Genomic DNA, 17,840 nt, shown 5'->3' on the forward strand with positions numbered 1-17,840 from the left:
TTTGTTAAAAGTCCTGCTTAAATTTGAAACCTTCATGTGAAGTCTTCATTTTCAGTTAAAAAAAAAAGTCAAGCTATTCCTGTCTCAGTAGGATCCTATCAAAGACTGGCCTCTTTCATTAGTGTTCCTCTAAATCTGCAAATTGAAATCCTCTATTTCCAGGTCTGCCATGTCTAAAACCTTGAAATGATTACTTTTACATTAGGTAATGGGACAGAGAAAGATAAGAGGTAACAGATGAGATTAAAACATATGAAGGTAGTTGTGATAGAGAGATTCAGCTGGAAAAAAGGAAATGGGTTTGAATTAAAAGAAAAAAAAGAGAAAGGAGTAAAATCAGAGGTGGTGTGCAACTAGAAAAAGAAAAACATTTGAGAATCAGGAAAGAGATAGTTTATATAGAGAGAGACAGATAGTTTCTATTCTGCAGACGTACACTTGGTACTAAATGACAAAAGCACTCACACACAAACCAACAGTCCAGCCTCCAATTGGCTGAAATGATTCTTCTGGGCTGAGACTTTTTACAGTGCTCCTGACGTGCTGTTTCTTAACGAGCTCTGCACACGCATGCACGCACACGCACACACACACACGCACACACACACACACGTCTTCTTATATGTAATGAGGCCGCTTCATATCTTTTTCTTTTTTTGTCTCAATTGTTCTATCTATCTATCTATCTATCTATCTATCTATCTATCTATCTATCTATCTATCTATCTATCTATCTATCTATCTATCTATCCATCCATCCATCCATCCATCCATCCATCCATCCATCCATCCATCCATCCATCCATCCATCCATCCATCCGTCCGTCCGTCCGTCCATCCAGTTAGAACCCCGTCATCAGTCTGAACTTCACACTGTTTGACTTAGCAACTCAGAAAGGTTTAAGGGACAGACTGTCCTAAAAATGCCATCGGCTACCTTGAGGGGATCTCAATCCCCAGATTTTATGTCTTCTTTTAAAGTGCTTGTTTATTCGATGGAGGCCGAGTCAAACACTTCTGATGCAATCTCAGGACACCAGGAACTTCAAAGTTGATTCACAGCTTGTCTTGAATGTCCTGCACGATTAAGATTTATTCAGTTGCAAAAAAAAAACAACCGACAAGCCTGAAAGACAGATCAACATGATCTTAGTTACAGCTGACATTCCAGGTACAAATTGTCTCAGCATGTGTCAGCATGAATTTTCCACAAACAGATTTCCCCCTGTAATATCTATTCTTTCAGAATTGCTTGTAATGACTTTGTATTCACCGAGCCCCATCATCTGAGTTTGTCTCAAATCCATTTACGACTTTGTTATGGTTTCAGCTGCTTTCTGCCTGTTCGATTTGGCTGTTTCATGGAGAACATATTTTCACGAGTGCATGGGGTCGCTGGTTTAATTTTTTTTCCTATTTTTTTTTTCTCATTTAGCTCGTGGAAGATTTTTCAGATGTGTTGTGGCCTGTGTTTGGTTTTGTAATGGAATTATCACAACATGGGTTACATGTTCTGCAACTGAAGCTCTATCCTCCCGCCCCAAACCCATCGCTCTTTCCTCAACACCTGCTGTCTGTGTCCAGCCTCCACTACTGCAGAAATTGATCTGAAAGTGTTTATTCAGAAAGTGTTGCTTATTCAACCAATGTACAGTAATACATGGATTTGTATTGTTGGGTGAAACCAAACGAAAAAAAAAAAGATGCATTCACTACTCACTTTAAAGACTCACAGTTTATATAGTATTTCTCATTTGTGTGTAATATTTGGTAAATACAACAATCACTTTAATCACTAATCTTAAATGTCGACCAGAACACCAGCAGGGATTTCCCCTGTTGGACTCAGTGGTTACACATTTATTTTTCAGCAGTGTCTGAGGTGATTTGATACTACTGGTGCTTTCTTAAGAAGAAACCACGTTTTTGCAAATCCTTTCAGTGCCAGTCTCATTGCAAATGAATCCCACAGTTTCAATTTCTGGTAAACCTGCAGGATGCCACATGCTGTGCACATGGTTTTATTTGTGTGATGCAGATGTTCTCTTGTTCCCTGTTGTTGCCTGTTTGTTCCTTGTTAGCAGCTGAGGCTGTGCTACAGTACTCCTTCAAGCAGCTGATGAGATGTGGCGGAGTATTTTGCCCTTTCTTATTGTCAATTGAACATTCACACATTCTCAGTGAGTGCTGCAATGGAAATAACCAATTTACCATCACAAGCAGTTGACCAAACCAACGACCATCTTACCTTTATTTCTAATTTATTTTCAGCTGAGAACAATCAGCTATCAGTTCCTAGGACATGGCAGATGTTTTATTGCCCCATGTCCAAACATGTTTTATGTGGCATAGATGTGATCGGATCGTCACAGTGAATGTGACTAGTGTTGAGATCGTTTGAGTCCTCAGAGGAAATGTGTCTTGGTTTTGATTGGTGCCAGTAACAATAAATAATAAATAGTTTTTATATAATCATCTATTTCTAATGTATTGGTTTACTACCTTTACTCTTAGCCTGATAGCATCAACTATTCAACATTGTCTTCCATAGCAACTGCGGTTTTTAAGTTTTCCTCTATAGTATTGTAAATGTTAACGTCCCTTTTGACCATTTTAGGCACAAATCTCTGCTTGTACAAATGAACTGAAATAGGCAGCTTGTCAGGAAACTTCAAATGTTTAATCTCGTCATTATAAAAGCTTCATCACGGACAGGTTTGATTGCTTTATATAAAAGAAAGTGTCCTATGGTACATAACAACAAAGTCATATCCTAAGCATTCTGTAACTTTGAGAGGTAAACATTGACTATAAGCTGTTGTTTGTTTGACTCATTCATCGCCCAAAACAGAAACCCTGAACACAGTGTCATGCTTCTTATTTAAAATGGAGCACAAAGTTACATTTTGCCGCTTGTGGAAATTTAATAGTACCACAAAACACATGTTTTTGCTAAATGTTTTTGAAGGTAAAGTACATCATAGAAATATGAAAAAGACAGAGCTAGTTTACGTCAATACAAGTTATTATTTCATGGAATCACACTTATGTAATGTTAGACACATATCTAAATATAGGACAGCCCAGTCTGACTTTGAGGACAAACGTGTTGAACATCAAGAACTTTTACACCGCAGCTTTGATCTTTATTGGGATAGGAACCAGTGATTACATCTCATCTCTCTATGTATGCTCTCTCTGCTTCCTTCCTGCACATTCATCGAATTTGCGCACGAGATTGCCGGCGTTCTCGCGAATAACAAGTTCCCAAAGTCTTTGAAGGAGGCTGGAAAGCAAGCAGCTAAAGATAAATGAAGCCTGTCATCACCACTTTGTGGTTTTTAATGGTCCTTTTCTGTTTCTTAGTTTCACTTTAATTCATTCTGTGCTATAAGCCCTGCTTGTGCAGCAACAGTTTGCTGGGCTGAGATATGACTGATCCTGCAAACTGCTCTAATTGCTGATTATTGAAGCACATATAGGGGGGCTGTGTTCTTGTTAGCATGTGCAATTGCCTTTATGTTTATGCCTGTTTTGTTTTGCATATTTTCTAGCTATAACAAGATACACCTGTGTGTGAGCGCTCACTGTGTAGACATTGTGTGTGCAGCAGTGTGAGCACAGAGTTATTACTGGTATAAATCTAGTCCTCTAATTGGTCAGGAGCTATAACCACAGCAGGAGGTCCCGCCTCAGGCTGCCACTAATTGGCCACCTGCTGCGCAGCTCGACGCACCATTGGTCCAAACTAGGAGTCACAGCGGAGCATCAACAGGTGTACACGTTTGTGTGCTGCAATACAGTGTGTCTGCCTTTATGCTTTATTTCTGCGAATATTGTGTCCTTTTGTTCACTGGTGAAGGTGCATGCAGTGTGCTCACGTTTGTGTGTCTGTTTAATTAAAGGTGTGTAGTAAATTAACCTGAGTATTTAAGTGTTTTCCTCCCACAGAGCTGAGACAGTGTGGATTTCACCTTGCACGGTGTGAAAATGTGTTTATTTGTGTTCAAGTGAAACTTCAGATAAAAACAAGATGAAAACTTTTTCTTTTTCTTTTTTAAATGTCAAACTTCAAAAGGATTTGTAGACCTGCTTGTCTGCATCATTACCCCTTCATGCAGACTGAAGTTACAAATTCTTAGCCGGTTAAACTCATTATTTATATTTTATTCAGAGTGCAACTTTAAAGAACTGTTTTTATGCTGAAGTAGTTGTTATCCTCATAACCTCGAATGGATGTTGTGAGACATCAATTCTGCAGACATGAGCGTGGTCCAAAAGTCATAAATCAAAATGAAAAGTTTTATTAAATGTTACTTTTTAAAAACTATTAGTCACTTTAAAATTGTTTCTGGTAAGTTCCTCAATTGTTCAGTCGAAATGTGGCATTCTTATAATTACTCTATGCCACATAAGGGGTGTTTTGTTTCTTTTTGGCATACTGTACCTAAATGGAGAATGGACAAAATCTTAATATTTAAAAGATAAAATGAGAGTATGGGTACATTTTCACTCTCTTTAAACTTGTCTGTTTTGATTCGATAAAGTATTACAGTTGTTAAGGTGTTAGTTAATAAGGTGAGTCTGAGCTGATAAAAGGGGAGGGTGTAGCTCAGCTCCAGCTCTCGGCCTGTCGTTAGATTGACTCAAAGTTCGGTTGAGACATTTCCAGCACAGTGACCATGAGTGGGCCAAAGTCCCCTTCAGTAATCAAAGGCTGACGTCACTCAGGCTTCATCCATTAATATATACAGTCTAAAGTCCAGCTGCATCGCCACCGCTCAACTTGTTGACTTTAACTGTGTGTTGAACCGAACCATCACTCCACACGGCTGATTTACTGAAATGGGACATTGTTAAGTTATATATTCTGTTGTGATGTTTAATTTATAACTACAGTATATTAATGTGCTGACATCAGGCAGACAAGGATCTGTTTAGAAGACAGATTAAGACAAATACCACAACAGGAGTTTCTAAACTATAGTTTGATAGTCAAATTAACAAACTATAACACGGATAGCTTGAAAGCAGAAAGTCTGACTGGTCTTAAAGATTTAGATTCTGAATCTTCTATTCATGTGTGAATTTTTCATCAGCGGAACAAAAAAAGGTTAAACTAAGAACACAAAGAGAACGGCTTCATAAAACAATGATGAGAACACAACATGTTTAATTCAGGTTTGATCCCTTTTCTTAGAAACTACATTTAATCAGTTTGAAATCCTGGCCTGAGAAAGTTGTCTATGCCCCCTGATCCAATTATTTATTCACTACGATCTAATCAGTTAACAAAAGGCCATCCTCACCTTCCCACAGAGCAGCTAATAAAATCTAATCAATCTTTTTCTCTGCCTTCATTAAGCATTAATGAATGTTTAAACTGCGCCGCGTCTCAAGACACCAGTGTGTGTTTTTTCTCATCGCTGTGATTGACCTGAGTGAATGTGTGTGTGTGTGTGTGTGTTTGTATGTGTTTGTGTTGAGAAAAAAAAAAAAAAACAGTATCAAAGGTAAGAAGTACAGACGATATGTGTGAGTATCCACATAGTATTGTTGACATCTAAAAATGTATATTGTTCAGACTGTGTTCACTTTTCTAAAAGGTGTGTGTGTGTGTGTGTGTGTGTGTGTGTGTGTGTATGTGGGTCAAGATCAGATCAATGCCGCCAGTCAATTAGTGGTGTAATGATTTAATCAATGTGTTCTCCGTTAGGACCATCATTATTTCTCAGTTTATGACACTGTGTGTGTGTGTGTGTGTGTGTGTGTTAACAGTATGCGATGGAGTGAGTAAACAGAAGCAGATCAATGACGTGTTTCTGACCAGTGAAAGACATGATCCTGTGTGGAGCAGATCGTCCCTCTATACTGTGTCACAGCACTTTAATGTGTGCTTTCATGAATAGCTAACCAATCGATTATTGTTATATTTTAACTCCATGCAAGACCCAGAAGATCCATGTTTTCCTCTGTGGGGGGCATGAGTCTCCGAGGAATATATTCTCTTCAGCAATCAAAGTGAAACGTGCTGTGTCATCATGTAGTGGGCACGCAGGGCTTCCCTACGAGCGTGTCACTCAAAACAGCAGCTCTGCCTTTTCAAATTGGCAAGAGGGGATGACTTCCAAATAAAAATACATTTAAATCCGAGAAAATAGTCCATTATTGTTGAAATATATACTATAAAGAGATCAGTTAAATAAATGTATATCATTAAGTGAAATGAAAATTGACTGAATGTGTAAACAAATTATGATGTTTGCTGATGACAGCATCAAGTCCGCTCGAGCTCCAGTCGAGACATGGGAGGGACATTTATTCTTCTTCTAGCCTTTCTAAAAATGAAAAGACTACTTACATGTTTTAGGCTGCTGTCTTCATGGGTGTTGCTCTTTTGTGTTCCAGTGGCTGTGAGCTGTTATAAACCTCATTCAGCTCCGAGCTGAAAGGTTTTGAAACCACTGCTGGAGAGAATGCTTGATTGACTTTTACGGGGGAAATGAAACGTAGTACTGACGTGTGGCACGAGCCTGTCACAATCCAAAGAAAACACAACAACAACAGATGGAAACACCATAACGCAACATGCCAGACTAGCATGACGTGAAACAATCAAATAAATATAATAATAATCAAATAAAAGTCCTGTTTGACAGCCGGTGGATGTACGTTTAGACGGCCGTGTTTATGTCGTAGTCTGACCACTGAAGTTTGTTTATTGACTTCGACCCGGGCTGCACAGAGACATCAGTCGGACGTGAATGCTGTAGTCAAGATTACAGAATAAACATCAAGAGGAGCGTCAGACAAAAAGTGACTAATTAAGAGTCTCTCTCTCCCACAGTGCAGCAGGTATGAAAAGGTACCACCTTTTCAAACAGTCGTCTGTGGTCTAAATGAAACATCTGTGCTGAGCTTTGCTCCAAATATAACATGAATGATTCACCAGAGGAGGTTTGTGACCCTGCAGAAACCAGCTCTCTCTGAACGCTCCACTTTGATATGTGTGTCTCTTTGAATGTAATAAAATTGAATAAATTTTTTTTTTTAAAAACACTATTTCGTAATATGACCCCTTTAATATTTTTGTTTTTTACTTTTACTTTTGTCCCAAATTTGCTGAACATGAGTTTAAATTGATGTAGACGTCTGTCCAAAATAAAGACAGAGGACTTTCAGAGATAAGCCTGCTAACTTTTTTTAGGGTAGCCGCCTGCTGGTAGATTTTCTGGTGAAGACGCGCTTCTGCTCCTCTGTTCCTCTCTGATCACACTGAGCACTGTGCTCATGGTGATCTTTTGCACACTGGTGACATTACAGTCGCATTAAGACAAACTCCAAGTAAATGCTAAAGTTATAAAAGAAACAGGGCTGGAGGGGAGTTGCTGCGGGTTCAGATATGAACGATTGAGTCTGAAATAACAATGCGTGGCAGGATTTTTTCTCTCAAGTTGCCAAAGTCATCGAGTAGACCCTTAGAGGTTAAGGAGGCAGCTTTTACCAGTTCTGATTACTCGAGGAGATCAAAAAAAAACACACAAGTGGTGGCATTTGAAAGTCTTGCAGCTGCTATGAACCAGGTTTCACAAAGAGAAGTAAAACTGCTGCTGACGCGGGCCACACTTTTAATAACCATTGCAATCAATTTATGACTCATGGCCTACTTCCTGATTTTTTTCTCTTCTTTTGTTCGACTTTGACTCATTCTTGAAACAAGCAGAGATCACACACGTAAACACAGAAGGATATACTGCTTTTTAAACTGTGTATCCTTTCTGCAAGGCTGAGAATGTTTTGCAACTACGTCTAACATTAGGGGGGTTGGTAAACTGTTGAGATCCAAAGGGCTCCTCAACAGACTCCTGCAGGAAAAGGTGACCAATAAGATAGGGCCTGGGGACTCAGCGGGCCAATGAGAAGCCACCTGTGGAGGCACGCGGGGATGGAGTTCTCATGGAGAGTTTGGTTTCTCGCTTGGTGGGACATTGGAGCATCATGCAGTCAGAAAAGATAGCAAGCAAAAAAAAACATTTCTTTTTTCAGCTGAGAAACTTTTCAACAGATGGTTTGAAGACAGTCAGAGCCTTAGTACTTGTAAAACTGCAGACTTGTTGATATTGACTCTCATGTGCTCAGATAGGTCATTTGATCAGTCACGGCTTTTGTTCACTGTAGGAGTTGATCAAACATTCAATATTCACCTAAACTGTTTGAATTGTGCTCGTCTTGCCTTACCTTTAGCGTAAGACCATGTCATTACAAAAAAAAATAAAGAAATGGGAGGTGGTCCAAATTATAGCCCTGTGACCTATCAATCACAGATTCATAGGTCCATGTGTGGAGAGACGGATGATAATAATAACTTTATTTATATAGCACCTTTAAATACAAAAGTTTACAAAGTAATTTTAAGATGAGAACAAAGGTAAACAGACGAAGCACACAGAGTATCAAAATACCATGAATGCAGATGGACAGATGGACGGAGGACAGACGTATAGAAGGACAGATGGATAGACGGACGGACAGACAGACGTATAGAAGGACGGATGGATAGACGGACAGACAGACGTATAGAAGGACAGATGGATGGACGGACGGACAGACATATAGTAGGACAGACGTATAGATGGACGGATGGATAGACGGACGGACAGATGTATAGAAGGACGGATGGATAGATGGACGGATGGATGGACAGACGGACAGACATATAGAAGGACAGATGGATAGATGGACGGATGGACGATCTTTTTTTGTTTTCTTTGATTCTGATGAGAAGCTCCTGATCAAGCAGACGGTGTTATCAGAGCGAGTTAGTCTTAAGACAGGTGACTGATATTAAAAATAGAATTATATTCTAACTTGTCATTGACTCGACTACATTTCAAGGAGAGCTTCATTATTAATGACTTGCAACACATAGTAATGAAAAGTGGCTGCTGAGAAGGTCTACACTGAATACCAGTCTGTTGTCTTCTGATGAATTTTCAGACCATCTTTTAAGAAAGGTCTCTGATTATTATTGTTTTAAAGAGGAGAATCAAAGCTGCATTGGCCGTAGGTGTGAATGTGAGTGTGGCTGGTTGTCTATCTCCACATGTTAGCACTGTGTCTGACATGTGACGGGGCCAGGGTGTACCCCCCATGGCCCACTTACAACTGGTATCTTTTGAACTGGGGTTGTATCAGCTACAGGGCATACAGTCGATCGACATACTACGATGAGGCAAATTCTGGCCAATTAGATTTGACTATGTACAGTAAATAGTCAGTCAGTGACACTGTCTAGAGTTTTCATATCTTACACTTTTTATTTTCGGTGTGATCACAGACAATGTTTTCAGCCAGACACTATCCACATGTATTTCTGCCATCCACCTGGTAGAATTCCCCGTGAAGCCAGGTGAGCCAATGATTTAAGGAAACAGTCAAACTATATCCTGTGATGGTTGTTAAACTGCTGTGGTGTTGTTCTTATGTTCACATGTTGAAAACATCAAACTAAACAGTGTTGGTATAAAGTCAAAAACTGTCATCAGGCTCTGCCGTTACATCCACTACATTAACTTTTTTTCTTTTTTTTTTTGTGTCACGTCCTTTGACTTCCCTCTCTGTAACCTTCTGAAAGGGAAAGTCTCCCTCTGAGACGTGCATGGGTAAACAAGCAACTGAGGAAGATTTCAGGGGGAGGTCTGCCTGACTTTTTCATGACATTTTGAGTGCATGTGTGAAGCCTTTACACAGACTCTACATGAAGTTTCAAGCCTGGGAAGGGAATGAACAGCACTAAGGCTGAACGATTTTAGGAAAAGATTGAATTGCGATTTTTCTGGCAGAAATTGCGATTTCGATTTTAATCACAATTTTATTCAAATCAAGCTTGTGCAATGTTTTCAATGTACAGTAACATTTACAAACATGACAGGAAATTACATCACACCAGTTAAAACTTTAAATGCCAGAACTGTAAATTAAAAAAGAATGAAAAATAACGCTAAGAATTAATTTCAGATGAAGAAACACACAGACGGTGTGATGTTTTAGTGTAAGTTTGACAGAAATCTGGTCATAAGTGTTGATATATGTTGTGCCTTTGGGGTTGCCGTAGGTGACTTAGTTCACAGAAGTTAAGCAACAAGAGAAGCCAACAATGTCTCCATATTTTCTTCTAGCCATACGGCCGAAACATTTTCCTGTGAGCGTCATTTCATGGTCACATCTTGCATTGTTTCTTTTGAGTATGTTTATTAAGGTTACAACGTGAGACAACAATTGACACATTCGCGATGCTAACCGCTAGCATTCCTATTCAAATTCTCATAGACATTAGACATTAGACTTTTCGGTTGTTTAGCATATTATGAGATGAATAACTTATGTTTTGATGTCTCTTTGGTTTTACAGTTTTACAGTGCTTCCTTTATTACAGGCTGGACACAGAAACTTCAGCTTCTTTATTGGAGGAAAACTGTTAGCTATCTGTCGAGCTGTGTATCAGGCTAAAGAAGTCACGCACACACACAGGGGCAGAATAGACGGCGTGTGTACATTAGTTGACAACAGCTCCTGGGTCAGTCGGGAGAAGCACTGCCAAAAACCGCGGCTTTGGCGATCACGTTTTTTGAAATCCCGATTTCAATCAGAAAACCATAAATCGTTCAGCCTTAAACAGCAACCAATACATGTTTCCTCACACCTCTGTCCTGTACCTAATAAAGCACATGCATGTTCTCTAAAAGGCTTCAACGTTCCTGTGATCAGCGCGCCCCATGTATGGAGGCTGCTCTCCTTCAGGCAGGCAGCACGGGTTACAGTCTGACCTGTGGTTACTGTCCCGCATCATTCACTTCTCCCTCCCTCTCGATCCCTGACTTCTGACTCTTTCCAGTGTCCTCACAAAATAAAGCCAGGAAAAAAAAATCAAAATTAAAGAAAAACAATGTAATAGACTACATCTTCTGTATTTGCATAATTTCTATTGAGACAAAGGCGTAACAGACACAAAAGGTGATGAACAGTAATGTCTCATAATCAGTGCAGCTGGCACTAACAGCATTGCACTGAAGAGACAATATCCTCTAATGTGTCCTCACTGATAAATCACAGCAGAGAACTGTCAGAACAATTACACAACAAACAACTTAAGAATTAAAACTGGCAGCAGTTAGTCTTGAAGTGGAGGAACAGGTGACAAAATGCTAATTCTGGCAACTGTTTATTTTTCCCCTGATGCCTTTTTATTCTTGGATCGTAACCCAACACACATCGACACCCTGCTAGCTTGATAAATGTTTGGTGCTCCTGTGCTTACCTGCAGAGAAAAAAAAAAACATTCTTCTTTTGTTTTCACATCAGTGTTACGTTAGTTCTGGACCTTGAGATTTTTTTTCTTTTCTTCTGGGCACTGTTCCTGAGGTTGCTGCACACTTTTCCAAACGTTAATTGTATCTGCTGTAGCCGTTTGGTGGCCTTTTTAAGACTGTCTGTATGTCAGCCTTCACGGCAGCTTCACGTCTTCCCATCATGTTTCAATTGGACATGCTCTAAACTCAAATCCATAGGCGACACAGCAGAAAGTCATGACTGGAAAGCTGCACCTGGTGATTGTGAGTGGTACCTTCAGAGAGTCTAAGTTATTTCAGGCATGGTAGATTGAGGGAAAATGGCCACCCTGGACTGAGGCCGGATAATTTGCTTGAACAATAATTACCATTAGAAAACCTCCTGGTGGCATTTGGTGAGAGCATTGTCCTTTTCAAGGATAATCATGCTGAAACACATGAGCACTGTTGAACATAATGGCTCATAATGGATGCACTTCTACCGTGCATCTGATCTGGAGCTGTTCTTCTGAACTTATTGAAATACTTTCAGGACTTTACGTTGCTTCTCAACAGGCTCCCTCACATGAACAGTTGTCCTTATATTTTATTGTATATTTATAATAAATCACATCATCACATGAACTACAAATAATTAATGTCCATACACAAGACACCAGTCTCCAACATTCACAAGCAGGATGCTGCTGTTAGAAAAAGTCCTGATTGGTAGGAACATGCTCTTCATTTAAATCCATCAGGCATACAACCAACTTTTATAGAAAGTAGGAACGAGGTGTTAAATGTAGATAAAATCAGAATGTTATCATTTTAATAAGATTCAAAAAAACATTTTGGACTGAATAAAAGCACAAAGACAAATCAAGTTGAAACGAATCAGTTTTAGTCTTTTGGGAAAAATATTTATCTCAGTTTGAATTTGATACGTTTCAAAAGATTTAGGACAGGGTCACGTGTACCCCGCTGTTTGCATCACTCAGTAAACTTTTTGGGAACAGTGTACACGATGTATGAGGAGAGCAGATTCATTCTTAATGAACTGAAGCTGTTCAACAGTTCATTGTCTCCTTTGACTTATAATGCTTTATAATGCATCAAATATTCATTCATGACAAGTCTGCACTGTAGGACGGCCAGTTTATTACTCAAATTTCATATTAAAACATTATTCCAATCTTTTGTTGCCACTGTCCCATTTTTTAAAACACATTGCTCGCATCAAATTGAAATTGGGCACATACTGTTTTTCCAAAAACACTGACATTTCCAGGGTTCAACATCTGATATTTTATCTCTGTGCTATTTTAATGTTGTTTTGCTGTTTCCGTAAATCTTTTTATTTAATGACATTTTACACAGTGTCTCATCTTTTGTGGGACCAAGGTCGTATGTGACTGGCCTCCACTGTTCTTTCATGGCAGAAGGACATTTTAAACTTTTGTGACTTGTGTAACTTTTTTTTTTTGCCAGACAAACCTGTGTTCTTGTCAGGGCCGCCTGCAGCCATTAAACTGGCTCTGTACTGAACATGAAAAGGTTTTTTCTTTTCTCACAGGCGATACAAACTTGTTCCTGACATACAGCCAGCAAACGTCCGCCTCGTCCGAAGGTAAACTTAAAGAGAATGTGTAGCATCCGTTCAATGAAACACATCAGTTCAATGAGAAAACAGCAGGTTTTAGAAGGAAGGGGTGACAACAGATGATTGTTCAAAGTATGAGGGATTCAATTGAAAGTTTTCACCCTGAGAGTGACGGAGCAAAAGCATCATTGCCTGAATGTAGGAAAAATATGTCTTTGAAGAAGAACTTGATGTCTTGTTGATCTCAATGACTCAGAGCTTTCACAGTGAAAACACAGAGAGCAGTGAAGTACACGCAGGCCCGACTGCCTGACAGATGAATAGGAAAAAAACTACCTGGCAGGGCATCAGAAATCTCCCCCGTCAGACCGCAAATGTCAAGTGGACATCCAATCCGCTGTGCCATTTCTCATTTATTTCCATGTCATTAACTTAAATGCCAGATTGAAACATACGTGTGTCTGTTTGGGTGGATCTGGAGTCCAAAGACTGACAGACACTCTGCTCCCATCAGTCATCCTCATCTCGTCAGGCTGTTTTCTGCTCCTCTGTACTGACCTGACCTTCAACGAGAGGTATCAAAGCATGTTCTCGTTGTCAAGAAACGTCTGAGAATAAAGGGGATTACCTGAGGAGCCGTCTCATCACCATGTTGTCTTATACAGAACTCAAAGCTCCAGCATGCACAGGCAGAAAATGATATCCATGTTAACATCAGAGCTACTCTGTCCTCATACGTATAGCTTCATACATCATCAAGGATAAGCTCTTAAACAGTGCATCTGTGTAATGAGACAATATCTGAAGGAAAGGACAAGCCAGCACCTGAAACTCAAGGTACAAAGACATACAACCTGTTGTATGTCATTCAATAAAAAAAGGGACCAGGGACGGAAATACGCTTCAAGTTTAGGTCAAGTGTCCGACTTTGGTCAAGGTCTTAGGAACTTTGTCTGCAAAGGACAACCAGGATTAACAGTCCTGGGTTCTCTCTCTCTGTGTCCTCGTGCTGGCTTACTCAGATTGACTGTCCATCTCCACCCTCAGACCATTCCTTTCTGTCTGTATTTCTCATTGCCCCACTCTTTATTCCACGTTTTCTTTACCTTCTCCTCTCCTCGTCCAGCTTAGGTGGATTAAGCCACCAAGGCCTGGATGGTCTAATTCCTTTCTGCTTTCAATTCTCCTTCTCTGTCTTTTAATCTTCCCTCTTTCTTTCACTCTGGGTCCGGGCAGATTCATCCTCACACCTCGAACTGGTGAAGAGGAATTACCAGTCCTGCCTTTTTCCCATTCATCAATCCCAGGACAACACAGGATTACACTGGTCATTCATATGGACAGAAAGACCTTTGCATATATCAAAGCCAAAACATACAATGCTCCTTAAAAATATGTCAAAGATTTAACCGTCTGCCTTCTGATGGACTAATCCCTCCTTTCTCTGTAAGACTTTCTCCCTGGCTACTTGTTTCTTCCTCTGTACATGTTCAACCAGGTGATTCGAGGATAGCTGACAGGCATTTGCCTCGTTGCACGTAAAAGACGGAGAGCTTCTTTATTGGAGGAAAACTGTTAGCTATCTGTCGAGCTGTGTATCAGGCTAAAGAAGTCACGCACACACACAGGGGCAGAATAGACGGCGTGTGTACATTAGTTGACAACAGCTCCTGGGTCAGTCGGGAGAAGCACTGCCAAAAACCGCGGCTTTGGCGATCACGTTTTTTGAAATCCCGATTTCAATCAGAAAACCATAAATCGTTCAGCCTTAAACAGCAACCAATACATGTTTCCTCACACCTCTGTCCTGTACCTAATAAAGCACATGCATGTTCTCTAAAAGGCTTCAACGTTCCTGTGATCAGCGCGCCCCATGTATGGAGGCTGCTCTCCTTCAGGCAGGCAGCACGGGTTACAGTCTGACCTGTGGTTACTGTCCCGCATCATTCACTTCTCCCTCCCTCTCGATCCCTGACTTCTGACTCTTTCCAGTGTCCTCACAAAATAAAGCCAGGAAAAAAAAATCAAAATTAAAGAAAAACAATGTAATAGACTACATCTTCTGTATTTGCATAATTTCTATTGAGACAAAGGCGTAACAGACACAAAAGGTGATGAACAGTAATGTCTCATAATCAGTGCAGCTGGCACTAACAGCATTGCACTGAAGAGACAATATCCTCTAATGTGTCCTCACTGATAAATCACAGTCAGAACAATTACACAACAAACAACTTAAGAATTAAAACTGGCAGCAGTTAGTCTTGAAGTGGAGGAACAGGTGACAAAATGCTAATTCTGGCAACTGTTTATTTTTCCCCTGATGCCTTTTTATTCTTGGATCGTAACCCAACACACATCGACACCCTGCTAGCTTGATAAATGTTTGGTGCTCCTGTGCTTACCTGCAGAGAAAAAAAACAACATTCTTCTTTTGTTTTCACATCAGTGTTACGTTAGTTCTGGACCTTGAGATTTTTTTTCTTTTCTTCTGGGCACTGTTCCTGAGGTTGCTGCACACTTTTCCAAACGTTAATTGTATCTGCTGTAGCCGTTTGGTGGCCTCCCAAGAAGTTCCAAAAAAGTTGATCCAGGTGTAAATAGAAAATGCCACAGTTGGCAGAAAAAGAGACACATTTCTTTGGTGGGTTCACGTTTCATCAGCTCAGTCGTCATGAAAAGAGTAATGATCAGTCGAGACAAAAACCTTTTTTGTACCTGGCTGTAAACTTGCCTCTTGCTGCCATTTTTACTTCTGACTCTCTAAAGACTGACTCACTTTTGGAAAAAGCCTCCGGTGGTCACTTGAGAAACTGCAGCTTTGGCTGAATCTCTTTCTGGGTGGACAAAATTATCAGGATCTAACTATAATTCTGCAAAAAGTATAAAAGTTGGGTGAACATCAATGCTGTATAAACATGGACGTCAGTTATTGGTTACGGTAGAGGAGTTTTGAAGCCCAATGACAGCGGGCGCCATCTTAAAAATACTGTCTCAAAGTCATTTTCGGTCAACCGATAGAAACTGTACAAAAAGGCTGAGGCCTCCTTGAGCCTCCTGACGAACAGCTACAACCCCCCCTGCCTGCGGTCAGAGCAGTCTGAACCAACTCTGAACCAACTCAACTTAATAGAAAGTCAATGATACACATGTGCACACATCTTTAGAAAGAAAGCTGAATGAGATTCAAATATTCACACTATCATGTTTATGTCAACAGCAGGTCAATACAAGTGAGCCCAGAGTAAGATAACAAAGCATTACATTGTTCCCACAGCTACATGTTGGATGTGTAAAGGCTAAAAGAAGCACAACGCAATAGAAATGCACTTTACCAGTTTTGCCCATAATGTTTGACCTTTGCATGCTCGGGCTCATAGCAATCACTAAATGTTTAATCCTTCAAACTATAATGATGCAACCTTTGTTTTTATCAATCTGTTGTTTCCATCTTGAATACACAAACTGTTCCAGTCAACAGCAGCAAGAGAATGAGATATTTTGATAGTTGTAAAGATGATAAATAACTCCATAAACTTGTGAACCATCAACCTTCAAAATGGCCTCTCTAGAACAGGTGAAACTTTACCACACACACACACACACACACGTCGTAATGATCGACTGTCCACTAACTAATCCATCAGTGAGTACACAGAAGTCAGCTCACATCATCTCTCTGTAGCATCACCGTAGGAACAACAACACAGCACACAAACACGTGTGTGTGTGTGTGTGTGTGTGTGTGTGTGTGTGTTTGTGTAACCACAGAGACTTTGAGGGAAGGAAAGAAAGACCACAGGTTTAGATTGACTTACTTTTGGAGCAGGTGAGAAGTCAGGCGATGATTCACCTGGTGGAGAGAGAGAGAGAGAGAGAGAGAGAGAGAGTTGTTAGAAAACAATGAACACACACACATCCAGCAGCATGGATGGATGTGGGGTACAGTACGGAGGTGACAGCTGATTTAGAGATGTTTAATGTGAAGGACAGAGAGAGAGATGGTTCAAACTGATTTCACACACATACAACACAAGCTCGCATCAGATTCACTCGTTGCTAAAGAAATACATTCTCCTTCATTTTTATCTGAGACAGAGTCACTACCAGTTTTAGAAATAAAATCAAAAACCTTTTTAAGCAGAGCTGTAACATGATTGCTAACATTTCTAAATAGCCTGACTCATATCAAACAATTTAAGAGTTGAACACATAAAAAAAAAAATACTTTATTGATCCCTGAAGGAAAATGATGTGTTTACACTCTGAGTGAGTGAGCTGCCCCCAGCAGGCGCTCCTGAGCTGGTTGGATGAGGGGGGGTGGACCCTCGACCTTCTGATTGAGAGACAACAACTCAACCCGCTGACCACAGCGACCCAAAAGATAAATTAAAATAGAGATAAATTAAAAGAGAACAGACTATTCTATAAATATTTATTTTTACAATTAATAAAGGAATAGAGGCTTAAATATTATGTGGGGAGAATAATATGTTATTTCAAAACAAAATTAAAATAAAAAATGGTAGTATTCGAAAAGGAGTAAGAAGTAATACCTTATATATCCCCACCCCCCATATTACATTTCTTCTATCAGTTTATAGATTATTCCAACACATATCACTCATACATGTGTCTGCTAAAAATAACATTTTGTATTTGTATTTCAGTATTGTGCTGGGTTCTTTTTAAAGGCTGTGAGTGAAGCAGTGCAAAGCAGCAGGAAGCAACAGGCCACGCCGTTTTCACCGCTATGCCCTGTTTCTATTATCCCTTCTGTCGCTCGCCGAGACATGGCTGAGTAACGATGAAGGAGGGGGCTCCTCAAGGCGCTTCAGTATCTAACAGGAAGTAATCCAAACTTTTGCTTCCCTTACACTGTGCTCACTCCACGGAGCTTGTTAGCATGT

At 40.0% G+C, this 17,840-nt stretch overlaps 1 long non-coding RNA gene across 1 annotated transcript in view; it reads right to left on the minus strand.

The window, feature by feature from the left end:
* LOC306820679 overlaps nucleotides 1-17,840 on the minus strand; it is a 183,898-nt gene that overhangs the window by 108,587 nt on the left and 57,471 nt on the right. Inside the window, exon 2 of the long non-coding RNA XR_013778691.1 lies at nucleotides 16,749-16,783. This is a non-coding gene — a long non-coding RNA (uncharacterized lncRNA). The remainder of the gene's footprint in view (nucleotides 1-16,748; nucleotides 16,784-17,840) is intronic.

This window comes from Symphodus melops (genome assembly GCF_947650265.1).
Source record: "Symphodus melops genome assembly, chromosome: 2".
Taxonomy (NCBI): domain Eukaryota; kingdom Metazoa; phylum Chordata; class Actinopteri; order Labriformes; family Labridae; genus Symphodus; species Symphodus melops.